This window comes from Lampris incognitus, chromosome 15 (genome assembly GCF_029633865.1).
Source record: "Lampris incognitus isolate fLamInc1 chromosome 15, fLamInc1.hap2, whole genome shotgun sequence".
In the NCBI taxonomy this organism is placed as follows: Eukaryota; Metazoa; Chordata; class Actinopteri; order Lampriformes; family Lampridae; genus Lampris; species Lampris incognitus.
Window position 1 is genome coordinate 46,128,129 of NC_079225.1, and position 27,318 is coordinate 46,155,446.

General features: G+C 48.1%; 1 protein-coding gene across 2 annotated transcripts in view; it reads right to left on the reverse strand.

Annotated features, from left to right (window-relative positions):
• LOC130125561 (filamin-A-interacting protein 1) overlaps positions 1–27,318 on the reverse strand; it is a 102,590-nt gene that overhangs the window by 74,169 nt on the left and 1,103 nt on the right. The window contains exon 1 of one of the 2 annotated variants that reach the window (XM_056295162.1): positions 10,171–10,311. The exons of the other annotated variant lie outside the window; for it this stretch is intronic. The gene's annotated coding sequence lies outside the window, so the exon portion shown is untranslated. Of the gene's footprint in view, positions 1–10,170; positions 10,312–27,318 lie in introns of those variants that run through there. 2 annotated transcript variants of the gene reach the window in all.

Sequence of the window (27,318 nt, forward strand, 5' to 3'; positions counted from 1 at the left end):
GAGGTTGTCATCCAGGTAGGGCTGGCAAACATCACGAAAGCCCACCAGGCACTCCTCCATACTTCTTTGGAATTCTGCTGGTGCTTAGCTGAGACCAAATGATATATAGTTCCACTGATAAAAACGCCAGGGTATTATAAAAGCTGACAATGGTCTACTCTCCAGGCCCAGGAATCCCTGGTGATATGCCTTTCCTTGGTCCAGCACTGAAAACCAGGCGCTGCCATGCAGAGATCCATCATATCTTGGATCCTAGGGATCAAGTGCCAGTCGGGGACAGATTTTCTGTTAAGTTTTCTATAGTCACAGCACAGCCTCAATTCCCCAGACTTTTTCCAACACAGACGATCGGTGAGGAGTTGGGGGACCTTGACTGTGATATCTATCCTTGGTTCAGCAAATCCTGCAGGTAATCCTTCACCTCTTTTTTTTTTGTACTATTTCATTATCCTAGGATGCCTAACAACATCAGGCAAATGGACTGCCGATGGAAACTAACCCATTCGCTAACTCGGGTACATTTACATTTGTTTTGAATGTTGATTAATGTATATTGTCTCTTCCCAAATAAACGTTTAAACCAAACCTCTTGATGCAAAGTTTTTGGCACTGATGTGTAGATCTTTCGAACAGCGGTCATGTCGTGCAGGGTGATGTGCATTTTTAAAGAGGGAATACATCCAACATCCATCATCATCATAAGCGAAAGCATGACATCTTTCATGGAACAGCTGTCTCACGATCTGCTGCTGATTTTCAATGAGGTGGTCTAACTTTACTGGAGGAGCCCACTGAGATGGCTTGTGACGCTGGTGTGGGGCAGTGGTTACCTCAGCAAACTGAGTGTCAGGCTGTGGGGGGGCTCTGTTCAGGTTGCTCTGCTGTGCTCTCAGCTGTGAACAACTCGGCTGTTTGGATACACTGACTTTATTTCTTGCAAGTGGCCCAATATGGTGCGGGGATTTAGGGTGATGTCATGTTTGTTGGTGTTGGCTATTGAGACCGGCATGTAAGTTGACCTCCCCACACCAATAATGACCAGTCCCTCCAGCAGCTGTGATAGGTCATCAGGAAAAACACCAGGCTCTGTCCTGCAAAGTGAGTCCCAAAGTGAGTCACGAACATAGGCAGTAGTGATTTGCTCAGCAGCCAGGTTTACGCCTCTTTTACCCGCCTGTATTGTCCCCACATCCCCATCCCCATCTGAAGTCTGCAGTATCTTGAGCATAGCTTTAGCTGTGTTAATTGTCACTGAAAAGACCTGGCTGATTTTCCGGATGGTTTGTGATTTTAATTGTCGCTTATCCCATTTTTTAACAATTTCTTCAATCAAATTGAATCCAATGATAGGTTGTTCAGCCACACTGGGGTCACTAGACACCAAAAACGGACTAGCAGTGTCTTGTCTTGGTGTGTCTCACAGTTTAAGTAAAACTCTTATCTCCACCCAGCCATCAAAAATTATTTCTGTTTGATTTACTGCTAATGCAACCAATGGCTCTGGCCCCAAAAGTTAAACAAGTGGCCGGACTATGCTGTGTAAAAGGTGTTGTTTTCTCCACCCATCACTGATGAAACTTGCCTGAGCTCCGGTGTCCCACAGAGTCTCAGTGGCTACATCGTCTAGATGACACTGGACCACAAATCTCTTCCCAATGAAGTTGACGAGCTTAGCTTGGCATTGACAGGGAACATAGCTTGTGGGTGTGTCACAGGTTGGCTGACTATTGTCCGACTGTGGAGTAGCAGGAAGACTGTCTCCCTTTTCACCTGATTGGCTCTGAGGACCTTCACGGAGAGATGCAGAGTTCATCTGGGACTTGGAAAGTGGGTGAGCTACTGTGGATCCCGGCTCAGCAGCCCTCTCCCATTTCCCTGCATCAGTCTCCTCTGCCTGCAGCCATGGGAAAGATGGCCCTCCTGTACACGGCAGTAACAGTGCCTACATGATTCACTGGCCTGCACCTCTCTGCATACCTGGCATCCTCGTGCCCCTCTCACAGCTGTGGGTAGGCCTATATCAGTGCTGGGGCATGACTTTGTTGCCTCTAATGTCTCGCTAAACCTTTTTTTTAATTTCAAGAACATCAGCTTTGAGACCCTCAATGACCTTAGTGGTGTCTGGGTCAGGGTCTTTACACTGTCCTTGTTTCTTTTTTGTGGATGCTGTCAAACTCCCTTTTGCTCAGGTTTCTTTGTTTGTGTCTGCTCCTCTGTTATAAGACAAACTGACTGTTACTGGAGTGTTGCTCAGTGTATAGCTCATCTACTTTCGGTGTCTTCAAGGCACGGTTTCTTTTCAGCTTGTTCTGTCGCTCTAGCTCAAGACTGGCAGCTTCATTTATCCTCTCTATCAGGAGTTCGTCTGTGACTTTTGGGTTGCTGAGGTAGGGTTTAAGATGAAACTTTAACGCCTCATTAAACAGCACAGTCTCTAATGAATGCAGGAACTTGTGTTGGATTAAGTCTAGGCTAAACTGTTCGCCATCATCCTCCCCTCCAGACTTCCAGACGAGTTTCTCCCTGAGCTCAGCTGCCCTGATGAGGAAATTCTGTGCAGATTCCTTATGGTCTTGGGATATGTTCATGAACTGGGAGGAGGTCAGACAGTGAACAGTGGGAAGTGTGAGGTCTCTCTTGACATTACATTACATTACAGTCATTTAGCTGACGCTTTTATCCAAAGCGACTTACAATAAATGCATTTAACGTAGGAAATCAGGAGAACTACTAGTCATCAGAGGTCATCTAAACAAGCATCTAAGAGCAAAACCAGTGCTAAAGTAAAAGCGCAAGAAAGAGATTTTTTTAGTTTTTTTAAATGAGTGAATACAATAAGTGCTAAGAACAAGTAACAGGGTAGTAGTTCTTGAAGAGGTCAGTTTTCAACCTGCACCAAAAGATGGACAGCAACTCCGCTGTCCTGACATCAGTGGGGAGCTCATTCCACCACTGTGGAGCCAGGACAGAAAAGAGCCGTGACCAGGTCGATCGGCAGCAGGGGCCTCTGAGCAATGGGGCAACCAGGTGTCCCGAGGCAGCAGAGCGAAGTGGTCGGGCGGGGGTGTAGGGCTTGACAATGGCCTGGAGCTAGGAAGGAGCTGTTCCTTTCACTGCCCTGTAGGCTAGCACCAGAGTCTTAAACTGGATGCAAGCAGCTACTGGGAGCCAGTGTAGGGACATGAGAAGGGGAGTTGTGTGGGAGAACTTAGGGTGGTTGAACACCAGACGAGCTGCAGCTTTCTGAACAAGCTCCAGAGGTCTGATGGCTGACGCCGGGGTGCCAGCAAGGAAGGAGTTGCCGTAGTCCAGCCGGGAGATGACCAGAGCCTGGATGAGCACCTGTGCCATCTCGTCGGTGAGGAATGGGCGAATCCTCCTGATGTTATAGAGGAGAAATCTGCAGGAGCGAGCAACCAATGCAACGTTTGCAGCAAATGACAGTTGGTCGTCCAGAATCACACCCAGATTCCTCGCAGTCCGAGTTGGCGTCACTGCGATGTTGTCAATGGTGATGGCCAGGTCTCGGTGCGGGCAACCTTTCCCCGCGAGGAACATCAGCTCTGTCTTGTCCAGATTGAGCTTCAGGTGGTGTGTCGCCATCCACTCCGAGATGTCAGTCAAGCACGCAGCGATGCGTGTCTCTACTTGTGTGACAGAGGGAGGAAAGGACAAGATCAGCTGGGGGTCATTGGCATAACAATGGTAAGAGAAGTCTTGCGAGCGAATAACAGAACCCAGGGATGTCGTGTAGAGGGAGAAGGGAGAGGACCCAGAACCGAACCCTGTGGAACGCCTGTAGTCAGTCTGCAAGGCTCCGACACAGATCCCCTCCATGTCGCCCGGTAGGAGCAACCCGTCAGGTAGGATGCAAACATTGAGAGTGCAGAGCCTGTGACACCCAGCTCTTCCGAGGGTAGAGAGGAGGATCTGGTGGTTCACTGTGTCGAACGCAGCTGACAGGTCCAGGAGTATCAGGACAGAGGAGAGAGAGTTTGCTCTCGCAGAGTGCAGTGATTCTGCCACTGCAAGGAGGGCCGTCTCTGTCGAGTGACCCACCTTGAACCCAGACTGGTAGGGGTCCAGGAGGTTGTTCTGGTGGAGGTACAAAGAAAGTTGGTTAAAGACGGCACGTTCGAGAGTTTTGGATAGAAAGGCTAGAAGGGAAACTGGTCTGTTGTTTTCGACGTCAGAGGGGTTAAGTGATGGTTTCTTGAGAAGGGGGGTGACTCTAGCAGTCTTGAAGGCAGATGGAAAGCATCCTGCCTGGAGGGAGGTGTTGACGAGGTGGGTTAGAAAGGGAAGGAGTTCAGGTGCTATAGACTGAAGAAGAGCAGAGGGGACCGGGTCAAGGGAGCATGTGGTGGAGCGACTGGATGTAATGAGGTTAAGGACCTCATCGGGGGAGAGGGGAGCGAGGTGGGATAGGGTGGGATGTGAAGAGGTGAGGGAGGGTGCAGAGGGGGGGATAGTGCAAGCAGCACTAACCGGGTGGTGAGAAGAGAAGGATCTGATGTCGTTTACCTTCTCGTCAAAGAAGTTAGCGAAGTCATCAGGGAGAAGGGAGGAAGTAGGAGGAGGAGGCGGGGGTTGAAGAAGTGGAGAGAAGGTTTCAGAGTTTCTTAGGATTAGAGGCAGAGGATAGGATTTTAGAGCGATAGAAGGCAGCCTTAGTAGCAGAAAGGGGGGAGTAGAAAGTGGAAAGAAGAGATTGGAAGTTGAGAAGGTCCTCTGGGAGTTTGTCTTTTCTCCATTTGCCCTCTGCCACTCTTAGGCTCCGTCTGTCAGTACGTACTGAGTCGGACAGCCAAGGGGCAGGTGGAGTTGGGCGTGCAGGCCTGGAGGTGAGGGGACAGAGATTGTCCAGAGAAGAGGACAGGGTAGAGAGAAGAAGATCAGTAGCAGTGTCAGGGGGTAGGAGAGAAAAAGATTCAGATGTAGGGATGATAGAGGTAGCAGAGGAAGAAGATCAGTGGAACGATCTTGATTTCCAGTAGGTTGCACAGGTGGAGCCCAGGGCTTACAGCTTTAACCACAGCCTCAATAATTTCAGTCTCTGAATAACCCCTTTTCAGGCCAGATTCAATTTGGTTAGTAAGGCTAATAAAGACAAGCTTATCTCTCTGTGCAGCTTCCCCGATTTGTCCACAAATCCTTAACTCTTTCCTTATTGTCACCTCTTGTGTTATAAGGGGTGTAGCCGTGGTGACTTCCCGCTCCCAGGCTATCATTGCATTACTCAACTGATCTCCTAATGCCCGAATCTTTACCTCCAGCGCATGGCATGCCTCTGCCTGGGCCTGCTGAAGCTGAGTATACTCCTCCTTCAACCTCTATCTCACCAAGTTCTTTAGGTTGCGTTTCTGTTCGCTCAGTGTCATGTCCCTGCATGGACATCATAAAGGACTGAAGGCAGCCAAGATACTGATGGAGCACGGCGGATTCCTCACTCTCCTCGATTTCATCTAAAGTATTCTCTGCCAGCCGAATCAGAGCCCAACGGGGTAAGCCTTGGAATCCCTCCCCAGCTGGTTCACTACATTTTAGATGACGACACACCTTGATGAGTTCAGGCTTTCCAAGTGTCCACAGTACTGAGCTGACTTAATCCTGGAGCTGCTCCATGTTTTCTTAAGACTATTCGATCACACTATTCTGGACTTTCTGGTCTGGGTTAATCTCTGTATAGGGACTGGGTAACTCTGCTGTCCTAACAGTCCCTCCTAGCTGGCTTGGCAAAAATATGTAGCAGGTGCAGATTGATGACAGAAGAGGTAATATGATGCCACATATTTTAATTTGAAAACTTTTCAGTCTGTAAATAAAAGCAAGAAATTTAGATGTGATGTGATTCGTAGCGGAGTAATGGCAGCTGACATGAACAGAAACTTGTTCACAACTGAAGAAAACTCGCTCACGTTCTGTCCGAAGGGGTCACTCTGCCATTTACGGGTCATTATCGCTATCTAGTGGCAAGGAGTGAAAATGAATTTACACCACTAGAGCTTGTCTTTCTTGGCTTGGCCGTACACAGTGTGCGAAATATACAATGGCTGTCAGGGGAGCTCAATTTTTTTTCCCCTTTTACGGGGGGGGGGGGTGCTTGGGCGTACCTCAAAGAAAGGGTCGACTATGAATCTAGTTGCAAAGAAACATTTATAGGTGCAAGCATGTAGGCCTACTTGCTCTATGTCAGCACATCCAATATATAGGAAATGTGAAGGTACGCCACCCGCGTTGTATGTTGCGACAGGGGCACCATCTTGTTAGGAATGCGCTGTGTTAGGCATGTAAAAATGTACATGTAACCCTTTCTTAGGCACTATTTATAACATATTTAAAACTGTGTCTCTAGGAGCCTAAATTCTTAAGTGTGGCAGATAGCGCAGTCCACTAGGGTTAGTTTACACGAACTTATAAGGACTAAATGAAGCGGTGCCTCCACCTGAAATAACAGAACACCCCCTATTGTGTGTAATTATTTCCCATGAGAACTAAATATAAACTCTTAGTGGAAAAAAAACCCCAAAACAAAACACTAGAGCTAGAATATTGCATATGTTTAAACATACAATGAGGATGAACATAATATACATTAAAGAAAAGACAGAATCCCACAGCACATGATTTTTAAATACAACTGGATGTGTATTGTCAAAACATGAAAAGTAAAACATACCCAATAGGATCCAGATCAACGTTGGCGCGCTTGATGAGTAGTGGGAATCACCCAAAACAAAGGCTGGATTACGGACCGGGCATGTCGGGCTAGTGCCCCAGGGCCCCGGACCACGAGCGGCTCCAAAAGGTCAGGGGTATTGTGTTCGCGTACAGTAGGGATCCCCAATCATACACTACAAGGGACGTTTGTTCCAAGCTAGTCTCTATTGATGCGGGGGTCCCAAGCTACAGTCTCTGCTGATGCAGGGCCCCAAACTACAAAGTCTCTATTGATGCTGTGAGCTGCTACTCTCATCTCTGGTTGTTTTGTGATTCAAAATTGTGTTGTACTTTGTAGTCGCCATCCGAATCCCATGCAAATTGGCAGAGCGTCGACTACCATGTTGGGTATTTGCATTAATTTTACTTTTAACAATGTTTAATATTGTTTGCGTAGCCTATCTGACGGGGCGGGGTGGGCGGGGGGGGGCAATGGACGTGGGAGGGTGACGACTGTAAACTACTAATAAGACACGTTAGCCCCTAGCTAACGAGTTTGACCCTTTAGCCGAGCGGTTAGTGATGTCGCCTTGTGGTGCAGTACACCCCGTATCGAATCCCGCACCGGACAAGAAAACAACCGGTTACACAAGTAAGCTTTTAATGACCGCAAGCCAAGCAAGTCAAAACAGACCCTAGTTTGTATTGGTCTTAGCTCCACCCCTTTTCTTGGCCACCGAAGCAACCCTATCTATTTGCCTACTCTTTACCCGCATGGTGGGAATTAGCATGTTGTCTAATACAACTTCTCTCATAACGTCCCCATTACCTTCCACCACATCACCGCTATCTGTAACAGATGTGTCCGTTTTTAACATGTTCCACATCCCACAACATAACCAAAACATCGACGCCTCAGTTGCATTGTGGGTAATATGCGAATGAACCCGGAGCAGAAACACTCTAGTAGAATTCGCCACACTATAATGTCCCCATTCAAGAGACTAATTCAAAAGATATAGCGTTGGCATAAAATCCTGAGCTCCTACGGGCCAAAATGGGAACATAACTCTTTCGAGTGCCCGGAGTTAAGAGAGTTGGAATAACTTTTCTATGGGCAATGATAGTAGGAGCCTCCGTAAGCACTCCAGAGGCACTATATGTGAGCCTTTTTGTAGGGAAAATAGGTCAAGACCCTCTCTGAGGAAGACCAGGATTGACTTCTTCAAGTACAGAGGCAGTGTGGTCTTCCTTCACAAGCTCAATAGGCTCACTAGCACATGTGTCCTCTGTATAAGCTGGGTCATCCAGTCAATCAAGTTGCATTTTATATAGCACTTTTCTAGCTGCAACAGCCGCTCAAAGCGCTTTACAATTAATTAAATCACACTGAAAACACCAGTCTGAATCACGGTCCCACAGTCAGTCAGTAAAATGGTCGTCTACCCAGTCCGAGTCAAATCCCAAACAAGCATCAGTGGTGACTTGCAGAGTCTCTTCATGAGATCCTCCTGTCCTGGATTGTCTATCGCAGGGGTGGGCAATCTTATCCAGAAAGGGCCAGTGTGGGTGAACGTTTTTGTTCCAACCAAGCAATTACACACCTGTGTCTCCTAATCAAGTTCCTCAGCAAAGACTCTACTGGTTGATAAGTGGTATCAGGTGTGTAACTGCTTGGTTGGAACAAAAACCTTCACCCACACTGATGCTTTCTGGATAAGATAGCCTACCCCTGGTCTATCATCTTGGGTGATCGAGACTTGTGTCGGCAGTTCACTTTCCTCTGGACGGGAAGTCCGAGATTCATGGTGATCAGTAGGCAGCTCCAGCTCACCTTCATCACAATTATATTCATCGCTGCCTGCATCTGAGTCTAGCTCATCTCTTTGAGTCCTCTCAATGCTCTGGGGAGTTCTCATGGAGTCAGCAAAAGCTTTCTTGGGCAAGTGAGTCTGTTTCGACCTCAAGCTGTATGCCTCCCTTCTGTCATTGACTGCAAGACCTTCGCTTATGTGAACTAGTTGACCAATGGGCAGGATATGATTTCTGTGCAAAGTCCTTGTTGAGCCATCTTCAGGTTTTAGGATAAAAACAGGCAGACCCAGCAACTGCTTGAAGACTGTATATGGTTTTGACCCCCCCATTGACCAGCCAACTTGTGTTTGCCTGGAATGCCAAGATATCTCTAAAACACACCATCTCCCACTTGCAAGTCAAAATATTTAACTTAATGATCATAGCGAGCTTTGTTGCCTGCATTAATTTTAGCTGCAGCTCCCTGAGCACGCTTGTAGGTATTCTGCAAATCTTTCTTCAGTTTGCGTACATAATGGATGTAGGATGGAGTTGTAGTGCTGTCAGCTGAAACACCAAAGCATAGATCCACAGGCAATCTGGCCCCATGCCCAAACATCAGCAGCTATGGTGAGTATCCAGTTGTTTCATTCTTCTAACAATTGTAAGCATATACCACATGACTGATATGGCTCCACTGGGCCTTCTGGGTAGAATTCAGTGTCCCCAGCATGTCCAATAATGTCTGGTTGAAGTGCTCTGGTTGGGCATCCCCCTCTGGATAATATGGGGATGTTATGGATTTCTTAATGCCCACCAGGGCAAGCATTTCTTTCATCACTTTACTTTCAAAATCACGTCCCTGATCCGAATGTATTCTTGGGGGACCCATTGTGAACAAAATGTTTCTCCCAAAGGACTTTGGCAACAGTGAGGGCTTTCTAGTCTGTAGTCATGTATGCCTGAGCATATCAAGTGAAATGGTCTGTGATGACCAACACATTACTTACTCCCTTCCTGTCTGGCTTGATTGATTAAAAAAAATAAAAATCAATACACTAAATCCAACGGCTTCTCACTACTCAAGTGTTTTATGTAGGCGGCTCGAGTGGGCAATGTTTTATGAGCAATACATCAGGGACACATCTTGCAATACCCCTTTACATCCACAATTATGAGGACTTGATATGTACAACTTGAAACTTTTCACCCATTTTCTGGTAGGTGCAGGTGAAAGTTTGTCGACAATTCTGTGCATGTCGTTGACATTTATCCATGGTAAATCTTGCAGGCATCGCGAAAAATATGCCATTGTCAATAGCACAAGCCAACAAACAGGAAACTGGTATGACCGTTGCAGTAGAAACCGGAAGTCAATGGACTACAGATATGCACAGAGCCGTTCTGCAAGGTGACAAGCAAGACACAATAGAGACACTGGACTGCTCTACCACCACACTCAAACGACTCCTATGCCTGTTCTTCACACCAACTCCAAACCACACTAAAAATAAATAAATAAATAAATAAATAACACAACGCAGATACTGGTTAGGGGGTCTGGGGGTGGGATATTTAGTTAAAGCAGGTCTTATGAGACACCATCCTGGGTTACTTGTTTGCTTGTTTTTGGTTGTTTGTGTTGGTTTATAGTGAACATCAACAATCAAATGTCCCCCATCACCAATTGCAATTTCACAGTGTAAGAAGACTAACCTGTCATTTTTCACATCCTCCCTGGTGAACTTGATGTGGTTGTCCACAGAGTTAATGTGGTCAGTGAAATGTGGGACATACTGAGTTTTAAGTTTAACCCAGTAGTCGTACACAAATTTGAACCAATGGCTAGGTGGTGTCCCTGGATAGGACATCAGCGCCCTCTTTTCCACTTCTTCTTTATACAGGTAACCCCACTGAGACAACGGGATCTCATTTTCAAGAGAGACCTGTCCTGGAACAAACATAAACAATATAATACAACACTGAGTTACAGACAGACAGGTCGATCAGTACAAAACACAAAACACATGAGCTGTATTGCTTCAGTAGTTATCAATTCAAGCGATGTGCAGCACTGTAGCAACTACAGAGGTATAAAGTTGATCAGCCACAGCATGAAGATACGGGAAAGAGTATCAAATCAAATCAAATCAATTCTATTTGTATAGCCCAATATCACAAATTACAAATTTGCCTCAGTGGGCTTAACAGCAACACAACATCCTGTCCTTAGACCCTCTCATCAGATAAGGAACAACTCCCTAAAAAAAACCTTTAACAGGGAGAAAAAATAGGAAGAAGCCTCAGGGAGAGCAACAGAGTAATAGAAGTTAGGTTAGGAGGAGAGGTGACGATCAGCGAGTAGCAGTATGGTTTCATGCCACGAAAGAGCACCACAGAAGCGATGTTTGCTTTGAGAATGTTGAGAGGGTTGCCTAATCAGAATCTAGCTTGCATACAGACATCAGGATACATAGCCTAGGTTTAATATTTTCAAAATAACTATTCTGTTGGTTAAAACAGGGAATGAAATTAGCACCTGCCAAATAAAGGGTAACGTTAAATGTCAGTGGCAAATACAATTTTCGTTAAGAATAGTCAGTAATAGTCAGATTCTGAAAACTGAAAAAACGTGGTGTAAGCAAAGCTGGCAAACTAGTGGACATTACATGACGTTACCTGTTGTTGTGACATGATGAGTCCTGATGAGTCAGCGTCTCTTCTTCTCAGGTGGCCTCTTGTAACCCAGAAGAAGTGTTGGGTAAGGCTTATCCAGCATTGGCTTCTTATCAGCGAAGTGAAACGAGCAAACATAAAGAGTTTGAGGGGGCTTTTTTAAGTTTAAGTTAAGTGTAACGGGGGCAGTCCTATGCTGTTCTCTGCTGGTCAGCCTGCTGCACGCCCGTCACTTCCATCATCAGCTCTGCGTTGTGTTCTATTTTCGGTGGGGTCCCAGGTGTTATGGGGGGCCCTCAGTCTCTCATCATCATCATCATCATCATCATAATCAAGGAAGGAGGGGGGACACACAGGACTCTATTTGGCTCACCTTGCCATTTATTTTGGTTTCAAACCCTTCGACAACCGTCCAGTCCTCCAGCGGGAGCGGTGTTTCTTACGGACGTGGGGGTCGAAGTTCAACCACTGCCCGGACTCCACTCGTGTGCGTTAGAAGTAGAAACCGTCCACGGGACTCCGATGTAAGAAAGGATAAACAAGTATTTTATCCCACAGCTTGCAGTATCTTCTTACAGGGATACTCAAGGTTACGTTCTCCTCAACCCGCAAAACTGTCCCACGGTAAGAAACACGCGTGGCTCGGCTCGATTGCTGCTTGAGACTCCTCCCACAAAACAAAAATGGCCTCTCCCGCGTTCCGTCTTCCGTGTACCCATAAGACCTCTCTCTTAAAACGACAGTACACGTATATGACGGTCGTTGTAAAACACATAAAAGTAAATAATGACATAAAATAAAATGTAGTAAACACAAATAACAGCACACAGACAGGATTTGGTGATATTTCATACTCAAACAAAATAAAATAAAAACATTAATTTTAACCTGGTTACATTCACCCCTCCTGAAATTCACCAACATCCTGACAGCAGGATAAAAAGAGAAAGAGGAAAGGAAAAGCCCATCACTGACTACTGGCACAAGTGAAAAGAAGGACCTAGTCCTCCAGTCAACTTAGGAGCTACCTCGGTTACGAGGTCCAGAAAATAATGAGGTTGATCAAGTCTCAGAATTCCCTTAGATCAATGTGACGCCTGATACGCCACACCATGCACTTGGCTCAAAACAACCCTGTCTGATAGACACCTAATAACTCACATTAAACTAGTTTGAATGACTCCAACCTCCATCAAAGTTCAAACCCTCACACTCCGTAGAAATGGCATCTGAGCCATAGATTCTATTAACCTGTTCACTGACCTCACCACCCTCCCTGTGCGTGTCCTAACCCGACCATCGCTCTCTACTTGTGTGCGTGAGACAGTGCGAGCTGCAACATCTGTATCGAGTGAGGGTGGTGCCCCTGTGTGCGAATCAGTGTGAGATATAACACCTACATCGAGTGAGTGTGATGCCTCTATGTGTGGTGCATGTGTGTTGTGTGGTGCGTGTGTGTTGGGTGGAGACTGAGCAGTGGCCCCCACAGGACTGACTACCAGACTAGACGGAATGAACTCTTCCGCTTCTGCCCACTCAGATCTAGGTGAGTCTCCAAGTGATGAGACTGCTAGCCCCACTGCATCCCCTGAGACCGTCAGGCCATCTGCACTGTCCTCCTCATTGGACCCTGCGCAGTCAAGCAACTGACTGGTTGTACTGGACTCCTCACCCTGATCTAACTCAGGGAGGGGCAAGAAGTTGACCTCCAACAAACGGTTCCTGTGCACCACCCTGGTGTGCCCCTCTGCATCCTGAATCTTGTAGACGTGGATATTGGGGTTGACACCGACAACCGTGTACACTCCGTTCTCCCATTTGTCAGCCAACTTTCTCTTCCCTCGCTCACTCTGGTTCGCAACCAAAACACGATCCCCGACAGACAGGACAGTGCCCTTGGCATGTCTGTTGTACTGTCGCGCCTGATGCTGCTGCTCAGCCGTGGAGTGCTTCTGAGCGATCTCCATTGCACTCCTTAGACAGGAAAGCAGAGACTGAGCATAAGAGTCATAATCAACAACGTGAGGGTCATGCAAAACCTGCCTGAACATAACATCCACCGGCAGTCTTGGGACACGCCCATACATCAGGAAGAAAGGCGCGTAACCCGTGGTCTCGTGAACAGTGGCATTGTACGCGAGCGTGAGAGAATGGATCTGCTGAGGCCACTGTTGCTTCTGCTGAAGCGGAAGGGAACGGAGCATATTCCCCATCGTGCGATTAAACCGCTCTGTCCCGCCATTACCCATAGGATGGTAGGCCGTCGTGTGGGACTTCGCTACACCCGCCAACCTGAGAAGCTCTGCAATCAGGTTGCTCTCAAAGTTTGTGCCCTGGTCAGAATGTATTCTCTCCGGAAACCCGTAAACACAGAATACATGATCCCAGAGTTGCTTGGCGACCTGCTTCGCTGTCTGATTGGCGCAGGGGAATGCGTGAGCAAGCTTAGTGAAGTGGTCAGTAACCACTAGGACATCGACCGACCGCTGCTTACTGTCCTCAGCGGACCAGAAATCCATACACACAAGCTGCATCGGTGCGGAGGTTTTAATGCTCTCCAGGGGCGCGCAAGCAGCTGGCTCTGGGGTCTTCCCAAACACACATCTCCGACAGCATCTGACATATGCTCTGATATCCCTCTCCATGTCAGGCCAATAAAAACGCTGCCTTGCAAGAGAGAGAGTACGGTCCTGGCCCTGATGACCAGCGTGATCGTGGATGCCAGACAGTGCCTTGTCTTTCAGACTCAGAGGTAAAACATACTGAGACCTCCTCTGCTTGGACACTGGGTCCTTTGTCACCCTGTACAAGACACCATCATTGTCTTCCAACTTCTCCCACTGTTTCAGCAGCCTGAGGACCTTCTGGTCAGCACCATGCCTCTCACGCCTCGATGGCCGCTTCCGAACAGCGACAAAGGGCAACACCTTGGAGATGCAGGGGTCCTGCTCCTGACTCAACCTGAGCTCCTCGGTGGATAACATTGGCAGTGTATCCTGACCACCCGACAGATGCTGAACGTGCTGGACCAAACTGAGTGCTGTGAATACTGATGCATCAGGCCAGTCACATTTGGCTTGACAAAAAGCCCTGACCTCAGCTGCATCACAAGCAAACCCAGATCGCGCACTACTCAGTGTTTGGGACTGGCAACTGAGTCTGAAAACATCCTGCACAGAGTCCCCCTCAACCCCGTCGGCTTCCTGAACAAGGGCCGGGTAGGGCTCCCTAAGTAGCCTCTGACTGACGGGCTTGGAAAAAGGGTCGCGACTCAATGCATCCGCCACCACGTTTTTCTTCCCTGGCAGGTGTTTGAGATCGAAGGTGTAAGACGCCAACTTAGACACCCAGCGGATCTCACACGCGTCAAGCTTCGGCTTCGTTAGGAGATAAGTCAGCGGATTATTATCTGTCCAAACGGTGAAGCTTTGACCCTTCAGCCAGTGGCTGAACTTTTCACAAACACTCCACTTCAGCGCCATGAACTCCAGTCTATGAGCTGGATACTTCCGCTGTGAGGCACTGAGGGACTTGCTTGCAAAACCAACAGGTCTGGCCTTGGACTCTCCTCGGGGCACTTGAGACAGCACCGCGCCGAGTCCGTCCAAAGACGCATCGACCGACAAAATGAAAGGCACCTCAAAGTCTGGATGGGCAAGCACCACACACTCCAGTAACATCGTCTTCAACAGATCAAATGCTTCCCCACATTCCACCGTCCAGTCTGCGGAGGTAAGCTTACGGAAGCTGCCATGGGGCTTCTTATCCTTAGCCGACCTCCCCCTCCTCTTTTGTCCAGCTGTAAGGGCGAACAGGGGCTTAGCCACGGAGGAGCAGTTCGGGAGGAAATGCTGGTAGTAAAATACCATACCAAGGAAAGATTTGATCCTACGAACAGAAGGCGTGCACCCATCACCTTCCATGAGATCCTGCACTGTCATGTTGGAGATGACCTCTACTTTGGAGGGATCGACAGACACACCTCCGCCATCAACCACGTGGCCCAAAAACCGCACCCGCTTCTGCAGCAGATGACACTTCTTCGGAGCCAGTTTCAAGTTGTTCTCCCTCAACCTCTGAAACACAGTGCGGAGCCTCGACAGAGCCTCAACCTCTGACGGCGCGAAGACAAGAAGATCATCAAGATAGCACAAAAGCTTCGTGAAGTTCAGATCCCCAAAGATCCCAATCATCATTCTCATGAAGGCTGCAGGGCTATTACAAAGGCCCTGTGGCATGCGATTGTATTCATGCAACCCAAGGGGAGTCGTGAAAGCAGTGTACTTCTTGTCATCTTCATGCATTGGGATGTTGAAGAAGCCAGAGGTGAGGTCCATCGTACTAAAGAGGCAGTTACCACCCAGCGCGGCAAGACAGTCCGACTGGTGTGGCAAGGGATGAGCGTCTTTCAAGGTCCGAGCATTCAGCCATCTGAAATCAGTGCAGATCCGAAGCCCGCCATCCTTCTTCCATACCATAACCAGCGGTGAAGCGTATGCGCTCGAGGACTTCCGGATAATCCCTTTCTCCTCCATATCAGTGAGAACCTGTCTCAACTTCTGATAGTGGGCTGGGGGAACCCTCCTGTAGGGCAAGCGAAAGGGGCGCTCATCCACCAGATGGATGCGATGTGTGTATCCTGTGACCTCGCCACAGTCCAGAGAGTCCCTGGAGAAGATGTCATGGTACTCGGTGAGCAGCTGAGTGAGCTGGGACTTGCATGCCTCACTAACCTGACAGGAGCTGAGGTCAATGTCACTGAGTCCGAGCTCTGACAAACTCCTAGCCGGCTGGACAGGGGGACAGGCACTATCTGTGGCGTTGGACTCATGCCTCCCTGCAACTGATTGCAGTCCCTGGAAAACATTAAAGTCCTCAATCGCCAAGCATGGAAACACATCAGCCAACTTGCAGTTCCTTTTCAGTGTGATGGCTTTGTCAGATGGATTGACAACAGTCATGGGTACCCACCTATCACCCCAGAGCGGTGTGACAAGTCGACCTACGAGGACACTGCGTGGCATGGCCTTGGAGTCTGTCGGCTCCACAACAACAGTGCTTCCAGCTGACATAGGCACCTTAGCAGGAAGTCTGCCCCAGACTAAGTGCTCGTGCCTCGGTAAGAGTGTCACGGCCTGGGTGAGCTTAACAGTACCTATCTTCTCAGGAACTGCACCACCCCTCCAGCGCTCTACATTCGTGAACATGGACAAGAACTGTTCAACGTCAGGACTAGACGGATGTTCCTGTCTGGACGCGATGTCCCAGTACTCAGTACCACTCTTGAGTACATGGGCCACATGTTTAATGACGTTTGTGCCGACTATCAGATCATCATGCTGACCGGGCACGACCAGAGTGGGTATGACAAAGGAAACACCATAAAGCTGCATGTTGAGATCATAAAAACCATCAGGCCTAGTCTCCAGACCACCGCAGCCAATCAAGACAATGATCTCTTCAGGCTGCTGCTTCTCAGGTAAAACACCCCCAGAGCGGAGCTTCTCCACTGCATTTTCACTGATACTGCATGACATAGAGCCAGTATCCAACATGCCATTAAGCTGCACACTCTGGTTGATAAGAACAGGAGCATAGAACAAGTCACTGAAAGCCTGAATCCTCTGTGTCGCCTGAATGACCATACGCGAACCCTGAGGTGCTTTGGCACACTTGTCTTCATACAAGTGAGCCAGGTCGGAGACATCAGTGAGGGATACATCTACATTACCCACACCATCCCTCTCTAGGTGTGGGTTTAGTAGTTTAACGGACGAGACTGACGACCAGCTCTTCCACCAGGCTGAGAACGGAGCTGGTTGGGCGGCTGAGGGTGAGGACAGTCCCTCTTCCAATGACCAGGAGACAAACAGTTTATACATCGGTTCTCCCGGCTGCAGTGGGAAAATGTGGAGTGATCCGGAGACTTACAAACCCTGCACAACCTCTGCGGTGCGTCTGACACCTGCCCTGCGGCGCTAGCTGGCGGTTGAGTCTGCGTCGGTGTCCGGACTGCAGCGCTAACTGGAACCTGAGTCTGCATTTTGACCAAACGGTCTAGCAAGCTCACCAAACTCCTCATATAATCATCACCGCCAGAGACAGGTGCAGGAGACGGTGTAGGAGACCTTGCACAAAATGGTATAGGAGATGACGCATGAGCTGGGACGGGAGATAGCACCACCGGCACGGTCGTGTTCAAGTCGGGAGCCATGTCGACTACAGGGACATGAACCTGTGAATGGAACCTACGCTCTACCGCGCCTGCTTCACGTTGTCCACCTGCAGCAACACGGGACTTCCTCTCCAGCATGTGCTCATCAAGCCTCTCCTGGATCTCGCTAGCAGACCATTTCCCTGCGGACTTGAACTTAAAAACATTGGCAAGAGACTGATCTGGACAGTGTTTGATAAACATCATGCTTACTTCGTGGCTTGGCTCTTCAATACTACGGCCCTGCCACTTCAAGCATTCGTCAGCCACCTCCACTGTCTTATTAAGCCTAATCCAATACTCCATAGCGTCCTCACCTGGCTTGGGCAGCGTACTGTAAAAGTCCGCCAGGGGCATGCTCGAGTATGTGAAGTCACTAAAGTGTTGCTTCAGTACATCAAAAATAATGTGGGGGTTCGCTATGTGGTCGACAGATGTGTTGCGCAGCTTTATCCTCACCACGTCCCCTGCTTTCCCCATAAGCTTAGCTAGAATCTCATGTGACTGCTCACTAACTGGAATGGCTCGCTTCCTCAAATACAAAGTCATAAGGCTCTCCCACTCATGAACTGTAAACTTATCAGAGCTATCGCCCCTGAAAATAGGAGGCTCCCTAGCGTCTGTCTGCATTACTACTCTAACACTAGGAGCTGTCTCCGAACACGGTTCAGCAGACCTAGCACTGTCTGTGTGTGTGTTTCTAAGCATTTGTGTTTCCTGCAGCTTAGCAGTGATTGACTCTCCTATCTTCTCTGCTAACCGAGTAATGAGCATGGCTAACTCACCCACTGGCTGCTCGCTGTTACCCAGCACAGCCCCTTCGCTGATAACTGGCCTGGCCCATTCTACGTAGCGTGTGGAGGTGAACTGAGGAGTGCCAAATGTGGTCGGGTCTCTAGGTCCTGGTGCTCTGGTGTCTGGTTCCCCGCCCTCTAAGAGCTGCCCGAAACTCCTACCTACACCTAGCCGTAAACCCCCACCCACATCTAACTGGTACCCCCTCTCCATAGCACACTGGCGATCCAAAAGATCCTGATCAGCAATGTTACCCCCACCTACGTACGAACCACCCTCTGCCATGTTCCTACCTCTAACACTCAGATAAAATAAAAAATAAAATAAAAAAGTGAAAAGCTCAATTCATTTAAATAATTGAATCTAGAAATCACTAAGAGATTGAAACAATCACACACAATCAACAAATTCACCAATAGATTAATCACATCAACATTAACCTTTTTTTCCTTTTTTTTTCGTGTGTTTTTCTTCCTTCAGTATATACAAATGTCCTGTTCACAAGCCCAGTCCATGGTAACCACAGCTATGACTGTTCAGTGTCCACACAGCTCAACTCCAGTCCACTGTAACATGAGTGTACAGTCTATAGAAATACCTGAGGACGTCTGGGGCTTGATGACGACAGCAGCCTCCCGCGGCGAGCAACTGATGTCACTCTCAGAATCCAGGAGGGTCACGGCACCAATGTAACGGGGGCAGTCCTATGCTGTTCTCTGCTGGTCAGCCTGCTGCACGCCCGTCACTTCCATCATCAGCTCTGCGTTGTGTTCTATTTTCGGTGGGGTCCCAGGTGTTATGGGGGGCCCTCAGTCTCTCATCATCATCATCATCATCATCATAATCAAGGAAGGAGGGGGGACACACAGGACTCTATTTGGCTCACCTTGCCATTTATTTTGGTTTCAAACCCTTCGACAACCGTCCAGTCCTCCAGCGGGAGCGGTGTTTCTTACGGACGTGGGGGTCGAAGTTCAACCACTGCCCGGACTCCACTCGTGTGCGTTAGAAGTAGAAACCGTCCACGGGACTCCGATGTAAGAAAGGATAAACAAGTATTTTATCCCACAGCTTGCAGTATCTTCTTACAGGGATACTCAAGGTTACGTTCTCCTCAACCCGCAAAACTGTCCCACGGTAAGAAACACGCGTGGCTCGGCTCGATTGCTGCTTGAGACTCCTCCCACAAAACAAAAATGGCCTCTCCCGCGTTCCGTCTTCCGTGTACCCATAAGACCTCTCTCTTAAAACGACAGTACACGTATATGACGGTCGTTGTAAAACACATAAAAGTAAATAATGACATAAAATAAAATGTAGTAAACACAAATAACAGCACACAGACAGGATTTGGTGATATTTCATACTCAAACAAAATAAAATAAAAACATTAATTTTAACCTGGTTACATAAGTTTAGCCAATTTCTTTTTGCCTCGTCGTCTTGTGGGGGGGACGATGGAAAGTGTACCATCGCTGTCAGGAAGTCTGGTTTAGTTTTAGGCGTATGATCGAAGCGCTCCCGTTTAAGCCACTCGTTAAGTTTCGTCTGGTTGTACGTACAACCACGAACAGCACATGTCCCCGAGCTCCGAAACGACATTTTATATGTCGGTTAGCAACTTTTATCGTCTTTTTTTAAAACACGAACAGCAACAGCTAACACTTCTTAAGCCAACTCTGCCGCCGGTCGGTCTGTGATACTGCTTCCGCCGAACACCGGAAGTATTACCCATAACCGTTTCCCCAGTGACCGCGCCAGCGGCCTCGGGTATCAGTCGGTGCTATCCGCTTCAACCGCTCTGGTTACAATGCACCCATGGGATTTTTTTATTTTATTTATTTATTTATTTATTTATTTATTTATTTATTTATTTATTTATTTTATCCCTAACGTTTGTCTCAGAGTCCAGCGTAGAACCCGGGTGTTGCAAGTGTGATAATGAGTTAAACAGGACTCGTTTTGTTATTATTCTTTTATGGGGTCGCCGGACCCTTTAGGACGTCACACAGGAAGTAACCGTGCTCTGTCCGTCAGTCTATTGTGTAGGTGCCATGGCAGTGCTCGAAAACGGTTAGTGCGCTGTAATTCGGCTATGTGTAGGTCCCATTCAGTTAAGTAAAGCTTTCTTACTATCCGGTATACGTGTCGTTCAACTTACTACATTTTTGGCGACGAGGATACAAGGCCGAAGTTTCGGCGAATAAAACTACGTCTGATCGGTGTTCGCTAGCTAGCTGAGCTAACGTTGCGTTCATGCGTTCGAGTGAGAACGCCGACAGCGGAAGCGGCACCATGGCCACGTTTGGGACTATCCGCGAGTTTGGGTTTGTGGAGGAGAACGAACGGGGGGACTGGACGGAATATGTGGGACGGTTAATTGGGACGCCTCTTCTCCGCTAACGGAAGTACCGGCGAGGAGAAACAGCGCTCAGTTCTACCGAGCGTGCTTGGTGCGAAGGCGTACAAATCGATGAGGAATTTGGCGACGCCGCAGAAACCGGGCGACCTTTCATTCGAGGAGCTAGCCAAGCTCGTTCAGGATCACCACCACCCCAGGCCACCAGTGATCGTCCAGAGGTTTACATTCAACACTCTGGTCCGGAAGGCAGGTCAGTCCGTAGCCCAGTTTGTGGCAGAGTTGCGTCAGTTCCCAGAGCGTTGTGAGTACGGGCTGATGTCAGAGGACGTGCTCCGTGACAGATTTGCAGTTGGCATTTATGACGACAGGATTCAGCGTTGTTTACTAAGGGAGACCACGTTAACTTTAAAGAGAGCGTTGGAATTGGCTCAAGGAATGGAAATGGCTGATGACAACGCAAAAGACATTCGGAGAGCGTGTGCTGGTGCGCAGGCGGGAGAAGTGCACCAGGGTAGGAGGGAGGCAGATAGGTCTCGAGCAGTGGAGTGTTTCAGGTGTGGAGGGGCACATTATGCACACAACTGCAAGTTCAAGGAGGCAGTTTGTCACAACTGCAATCTAAAAGGACATTTAGCTAAAAGGTGTGGGGATGCTAAGGGTAAAGCAAAGACTCGGCAGGGTAATGCTACCTTTAGGAAGCCGCAGTTAGCGGCACGCTACCTGGATACAGAGCAGGAGGAGGAATGCTCTGTCAGTATGTTCAAGGTGAGTGAGTCGCATGCTGAGCCTCTCTACGCTACAGTGGTGGTCAATGGAAAATAAGGATGGAGGTTGACACAGGGGCCTCTGCCTCTATCATCAGTGAGGAGACCTACAGAGAGACTTGGGGTGATACCAAGGCACCCACCATCACCCCAGTGAGTATTAGTCTACGGACGTACACAGGACAGACCATACCATTGGTCGGTGCACTAGAGGTGGACATTCAGTGTAACAGCCAGGAAGTAAGAGCATGGCTCCTGGTAGTAAAAGGTAGGGGGCCCACTCTACTGGGACGGGACTGGCTCCAGAAAATTAAGCTGCACCGGGGGGAGATTAAACACACATGGGTGACTGAGGATGTCATTCAAAACTATGCTGAGGTTTTCAAAGATGAGCTGAGGGCACTGTGGGGAACAGGGCAGGAATGGCCAAACGGCCAGTGCCGTGGATGCCCTGGAGTGTGGCCGTAATGCCCCTTCTAAAATGAACTACCCACACGGCCAGTTTGGCATGCCCTGATTTGAACTGGCCGTTGTGCCCTTAAAAGAAAGCTGTGATTCCCTCATTTAAAACTACATGCCACGCAGCACATAAACAAACTCACGTTCCCCAGTGTCTCCGCCATCACGCTGGACATCACCAGCAGCGCCAGATTTCTCCCACTCCCGCAGAGACACGTGTGGCAGCTAAGCACAAACACAAGCAGCTACACACTGTAAGGTTACGGTGTAAGTATTAATACACGTGTGTTTTTAAGTTTACCAGGATATTGCTGCATAGTCTTAGCTAACTACGAAGTACATAGTTTATAACTTAGTCAATGTTTTTTGGTTTAAACATTAGGGTTAGCTAACGTGTTAGCTAGCTAACGTTACTCATCTTGAATCTTGCTAACGTTAGCTAGCAGTTAACGGTAGCTAACGTTACAGTAATCATGGCAAGAAAAAGCATTTGAATTCTTACTCCCAAATAAGCGCCTCCATATTGGATTTAACGTAGCAGATCATTGAGATGTCATTTCCGGCCTGCCAAGCAGTGGCGCCCCCAGAAATGTTTCATAGGGGTGGCCAAATGGGGCCACTGAAAATCTTGGGGTGGCACACCAAAACCAAAAGCCATGACTGAATTTCGGGAATTCTATGCTGCTGTTGTAGTGTACTGTATAGGCTAGTTGAAAACTGTCAATATGAGAGTTAAGAAAAATATACATTATTGATTTAAATGAACAGCACCCAATGTAAAATATCAGATAGAAGCATATTCTGCATAATCAGAAGCATATTCTGCATATGCGACTTGTGGCTGGGGGGGCCAGCGGGGGGGCCAGGGATAGTATCAGGGTGGCCGTGGCCACCCCTGGCCACCCCTTGGAGGCGCCACTGCTGCCAAGGTTGTGAGTAACGTTAGTTAACTGAATCATTATAGAATGGGTAGTCCCGGTCACATAACAGTTATTATATTGCAAATCGGGTAAATTGTTGGTATTTAATCAACAGCTATGGCGAAGTATAACGGTAACATACTGTATTAAATTGCGGCAAACATAAAATTATGCTAGGGATAGTGGGGGATACGATAACGTTACACATTATCTATGGTCAGTGTAGAGTAGTCAAAAACAGGTAAACCTGATCCTAGACTCACTACATGTACTTTGCTGCCCTCTTGTGGCCGACAGCTCTTTGGCATCTGCGGTGAGATCTGACGGGTTGCTACTTTTTCAGCGCTATGCCACGAAAGGAGCGCACAAAGCATGAAATGGAAAGGGAACGAGACAAAATTGCGAGTAAATATCATAAACTGGAAACCTTTTTCACGAGGTAAGTTGAGCCCAATCTGTATACAGCATTCAGTAATATTCAATTTCCAATTGATATCAATAAAATAAATGGAATGTAAATTGAACAATAAATACATCAAATATTAAATTAATTATTAAAAAAATATAATCAAAATGATTAATAAATAAATTGATGAAAGGATTAGACCATTGATTAATTAATTCAGCAATACATAATTTGCAGCGCCTCCAAAAATCAGGGACACACAGATCAAGAAGACTCACAGGTACCCCAAAATGGTCAGGATCAGTCAGAGTCACAAGAGCCACAAAGTGATCAGGGTCAGTCTGAATCAGAGCCCCAACGTGATCAGGGTCAGTACAGTTTTAATAAACTCAGTACTGTTTTTCAACTTACTGACTCCTAATTGTTGATTGTATACTGTTTTGTCTTCATACAGTGTAATTATCACTTATTGTTGTTGCACCATTGGTTTTGGCCTTGGTGCCCTATATTTTGACTGCGATGCCCCAATAAATTTGTATTCATCAAAGGCCAAAGTGGCCTTGTCCTAAAAATGACTTAATTCCAAACCTGGGGGAACTACAGTTAAACTGCATGTAGATCCTCAGGCTACCCCTCGCTTTTTCAAGCCCAGAAGAGTAGCCTATACTATGAAAGGCAAAGTGGGGGAGGAGCTGGACAGACTACAGAGGCTGGGAGTCATGCAACCTTTCCAGTTCTCAGCCTGGGCAGCCCCCATTGTCCCAGTTTTCAAGAGCAATGGCACAGTATGTATCTGTGGAGACTACAAACTCACCATCAACCAGGCCTCCCAACTAGATAAATACCCTCTCCCGAGAGTGCAGGACCTGTTTGCAATCCTGGCTGGCGATAAGACATTTTCAAAACTAGACATGAGCCACGCCTACCAACAGTTGGTGTTGGATGAGGACTCTAAACAGTTAACCACAATCAACACCCACAAGGGGTTGTTTCGCTACAACCGCCTAGTGTTTGGAGTGGCCTCCAGCCTGGCCATTTTCCAAAGGACAGTGGACAGTGTGTTGCAGGGTATTGCCCATGTAGCAGTTTATCTGGATGATATCCTGGTCATTGGAGAGACCGAGGAAGAGCACCTCAGCAACCTGCAGCAGGTGCTAAAGAGACTGTCAGAGGCAGCGCTCCGCTTGAAGCATAGCAAGTGTATTTTCCAAGCACCAAGCGTGACATACTACCTGGGCCACACCATCACGGCCCAGGGTTTGCGTCCGGTGGAGGACAAGGTCAGGGCCATCAAGGAAGCTCCAAGCCCCAAAAACGTGCCTGAGCTCAGGTCCTTTCTGGGCACGGTGAACTACTATGGTAAGTTCCTCCCAGACCCCTCAACACGGCTGGCGCCCCTGTACTCATTCTCCACAAGGGCTCTCGTTGGGAGTTGGGGCCTGCACAGGAGACAGCTTTCACCAATGTGAAAACACTACTGCATTCAGTGAGGCTGCTGGTTCATTTCAACCCAGACAAAGAGGTCATCCTGCCCTGTGACGCCTCGCCATATGGCGTCGGGGCAGTTCTTTCGCATGTGATGAAGGACGGGTCAGAAAAACCCATTGGATTTGCATCACGGTCATTGACATGAGCTGAGAAGGGCTACTCCCTGCTTGACAAAGAGGGTCTAGCTGATGTGTTTGCTGTTAAACATTTTCATCAGTACCTCTACGGTCGGGCATTTACCATATGTACTGACCACAAACCGCTGATGAGCCTTTTTAGTGAGCTTAAGTGTATTCCTTCCATGGCATCAGCGAGAGTACAGTGCTGGGCCCTCACGTTGTCAGCCTACCAGTACACTATAGTCTACAGAGCGGGGGAGGACAGCGCAAATGCGGACCCACTGAGTCGGCTCCCTTTGCCTGACGCACCCACCTAGACCGTGGTGCCTCCAGAGACAGTTTTCTTGCTGGAGTGACTGTCAACTTCTCCTGTGATTGCCAAACAAATCAAACAGTGGACAGAGAGGGACCCAGTCCTGTCTCAGGTGAACAGATTCCTCATGCAGGGTTGGCCCCCTGTGGTAGAGGATGAGAGACTGAGGCCTTATGCTAAACGAAAAGATGAACTGAATGTCCAAGACAGCTGTGTTCTCTGGGGCTCCAGAGTGGTGGTCTCACCTCAGGGGCGTTCACAAGTAATGGAGGAGATCCATGAGGTCCATCCCAGGGCCTCCCGTATGAAAAGCTTAGCCAGGGCATATGGTGGCCTAACATGGACCAGGGTCTAGAAAACAAGGTGAAATCCTGTTCCCAGTGTCAGATAAACCAAAAAATGGCACCGCCCGCCCCACTCCATCCATGGGAGTGGCCTGACCGCCCATGGTCCAGACTCTACATGTGGACTTTGCAGGGCCTTTTATGGGGCAGATGTTTCTAGTCATTTTAGACGCACATTCTAAGTACCTAGAGGTACACCTGATGAGCAACATCACAGCCCCGGTGACGATTGACAAGCTGCGTCAAGTGTTTGCAATTTTTGGACTTCCTGACACACTGGTGAATGACAATGGGGCAACATTTACCAGTGAGTTGTTCAGGGAGTTCATGGAAAGGAACGGCATCCGCCACGTCCGCACAGCACCGTTCCATCCTGCCTCGAATGGTATGGCTGAGAAAGCCGTGCAGACATTTAAGGAAGGGCTTAAACGTATTGACAGGAAGGGAGCCCATTGCAACAAAGCGCTCACGTTGGCTGTTTCAGTACCGCATAGCGCCACAAACAACGACAGGGCTAACACCTGCGGAAATGCTGATGGGCAGGAAGCCAAAGTTGCACCTGGACTTGATGCATGCAGATGTTGAAGCAAGGATGGCGAGGAAACAGGAGAAACTAAGGGAGAGGCACAATGAGCATGCCAGGGAGAGACATTTTGAGGAAAAGGACTGTGAGAAACTTTGGCAGTGGTCAACACTGGCTGCCAGGGGGTCATTCTAAAGCAGAGTGGTACTATCTCTCTCGTGGTGAAACTAACGGATGGCAGAGTGTTCCGCAGGCACCAGGACTGCATCCGTCAGCGCCATGACACTCCTCTGCATCCAGACACCTCAGCAGAGGGGCATACAGGGAACAAGGCCCAGCACAGGAGTGACATGCAGGGCTGTGGTACTACAGGAGTGAGTAATGAACTCAAAAGCTCACACATGCAACCCACCCCTGTGTTGACGAACCCAGGCCCACTGGGAGAGACCCCACCAGTGTCTGCTGAGGCACCCCCATGCCCACTGGGAGAGACCCCACCAATGTCTGCTGAGACACCGTAGCGTAGTCACAAACTGCCCGACAGACTAACCCTTTAAGACAGAGACTGAAGTCAGGGGTGTTCATGTGTTGCATAAGCGGCTTACCTACTTCAGATGCTTCTTATTATCAAGTGTACGTGTCGTTCAAGTTACCACACTGGGTAACCCCTGAATTTGCACACCAATTGGCTACCACTGATGTCTTTGCAGGCCTGGGTGATTGCTCGTTGCGAGAGGTGGACAACAGATGTTAGGAAGAAGGAATTACAAATAACCATCATGCTTTGCAGTTGACTGTCAGACAATTTTGAGGGCTAAAAAAATTCCATGGGTGTGTAAGAACAAAGTTACCCATAGTAATGATTGATAAATGAGGCACCGGCAAACTCATGCATACAAGTTGGCCACTACAGGTGAGGGTGGGGAACCCGCAGCACACCCATACCTCTAACTATGTGGTACTGCCCCCTGTGTGTGAAGTACGTGGGCTGAAGACACAGCTTCAGGAGCAGACTTGGTCGGTGTTAAGGGTGGTCCTATTGCTAAGGGTGGGGTCGTTTTGTAATTTTATATGGACTACCTAGGTCGTTATGCATCGTCATTTTACAATGCTGTGATGCAATCATTCCCCAATCCTCTATGAATAGTACATACCATTGAAACTCTAGTTAGAAACTGGTCGTTGGCTTCGGTCGTTATGCAGCTGTATTGTTTATAAGGGGCGGGGATATCTGCTAGTCAGTTTAGACTGAGGATGTCACTTAGATGAGTGACGAAACGTGTCTGTCAATAGAGGTTGTATCCAGATGAACTGATTCAACCTTCTTTGGTTTTCTTACCTGGATTATTGAGCATGCATCAAGACATTTTTACTCAGTGAGACTTTTTCTGAAGCTTTTTCATTGTATGAGCTGGATTGCAATAAGATGAATATATTTGAATATCAGCTGTTGGACTGTAATGTAAACTACAAATGTGCTT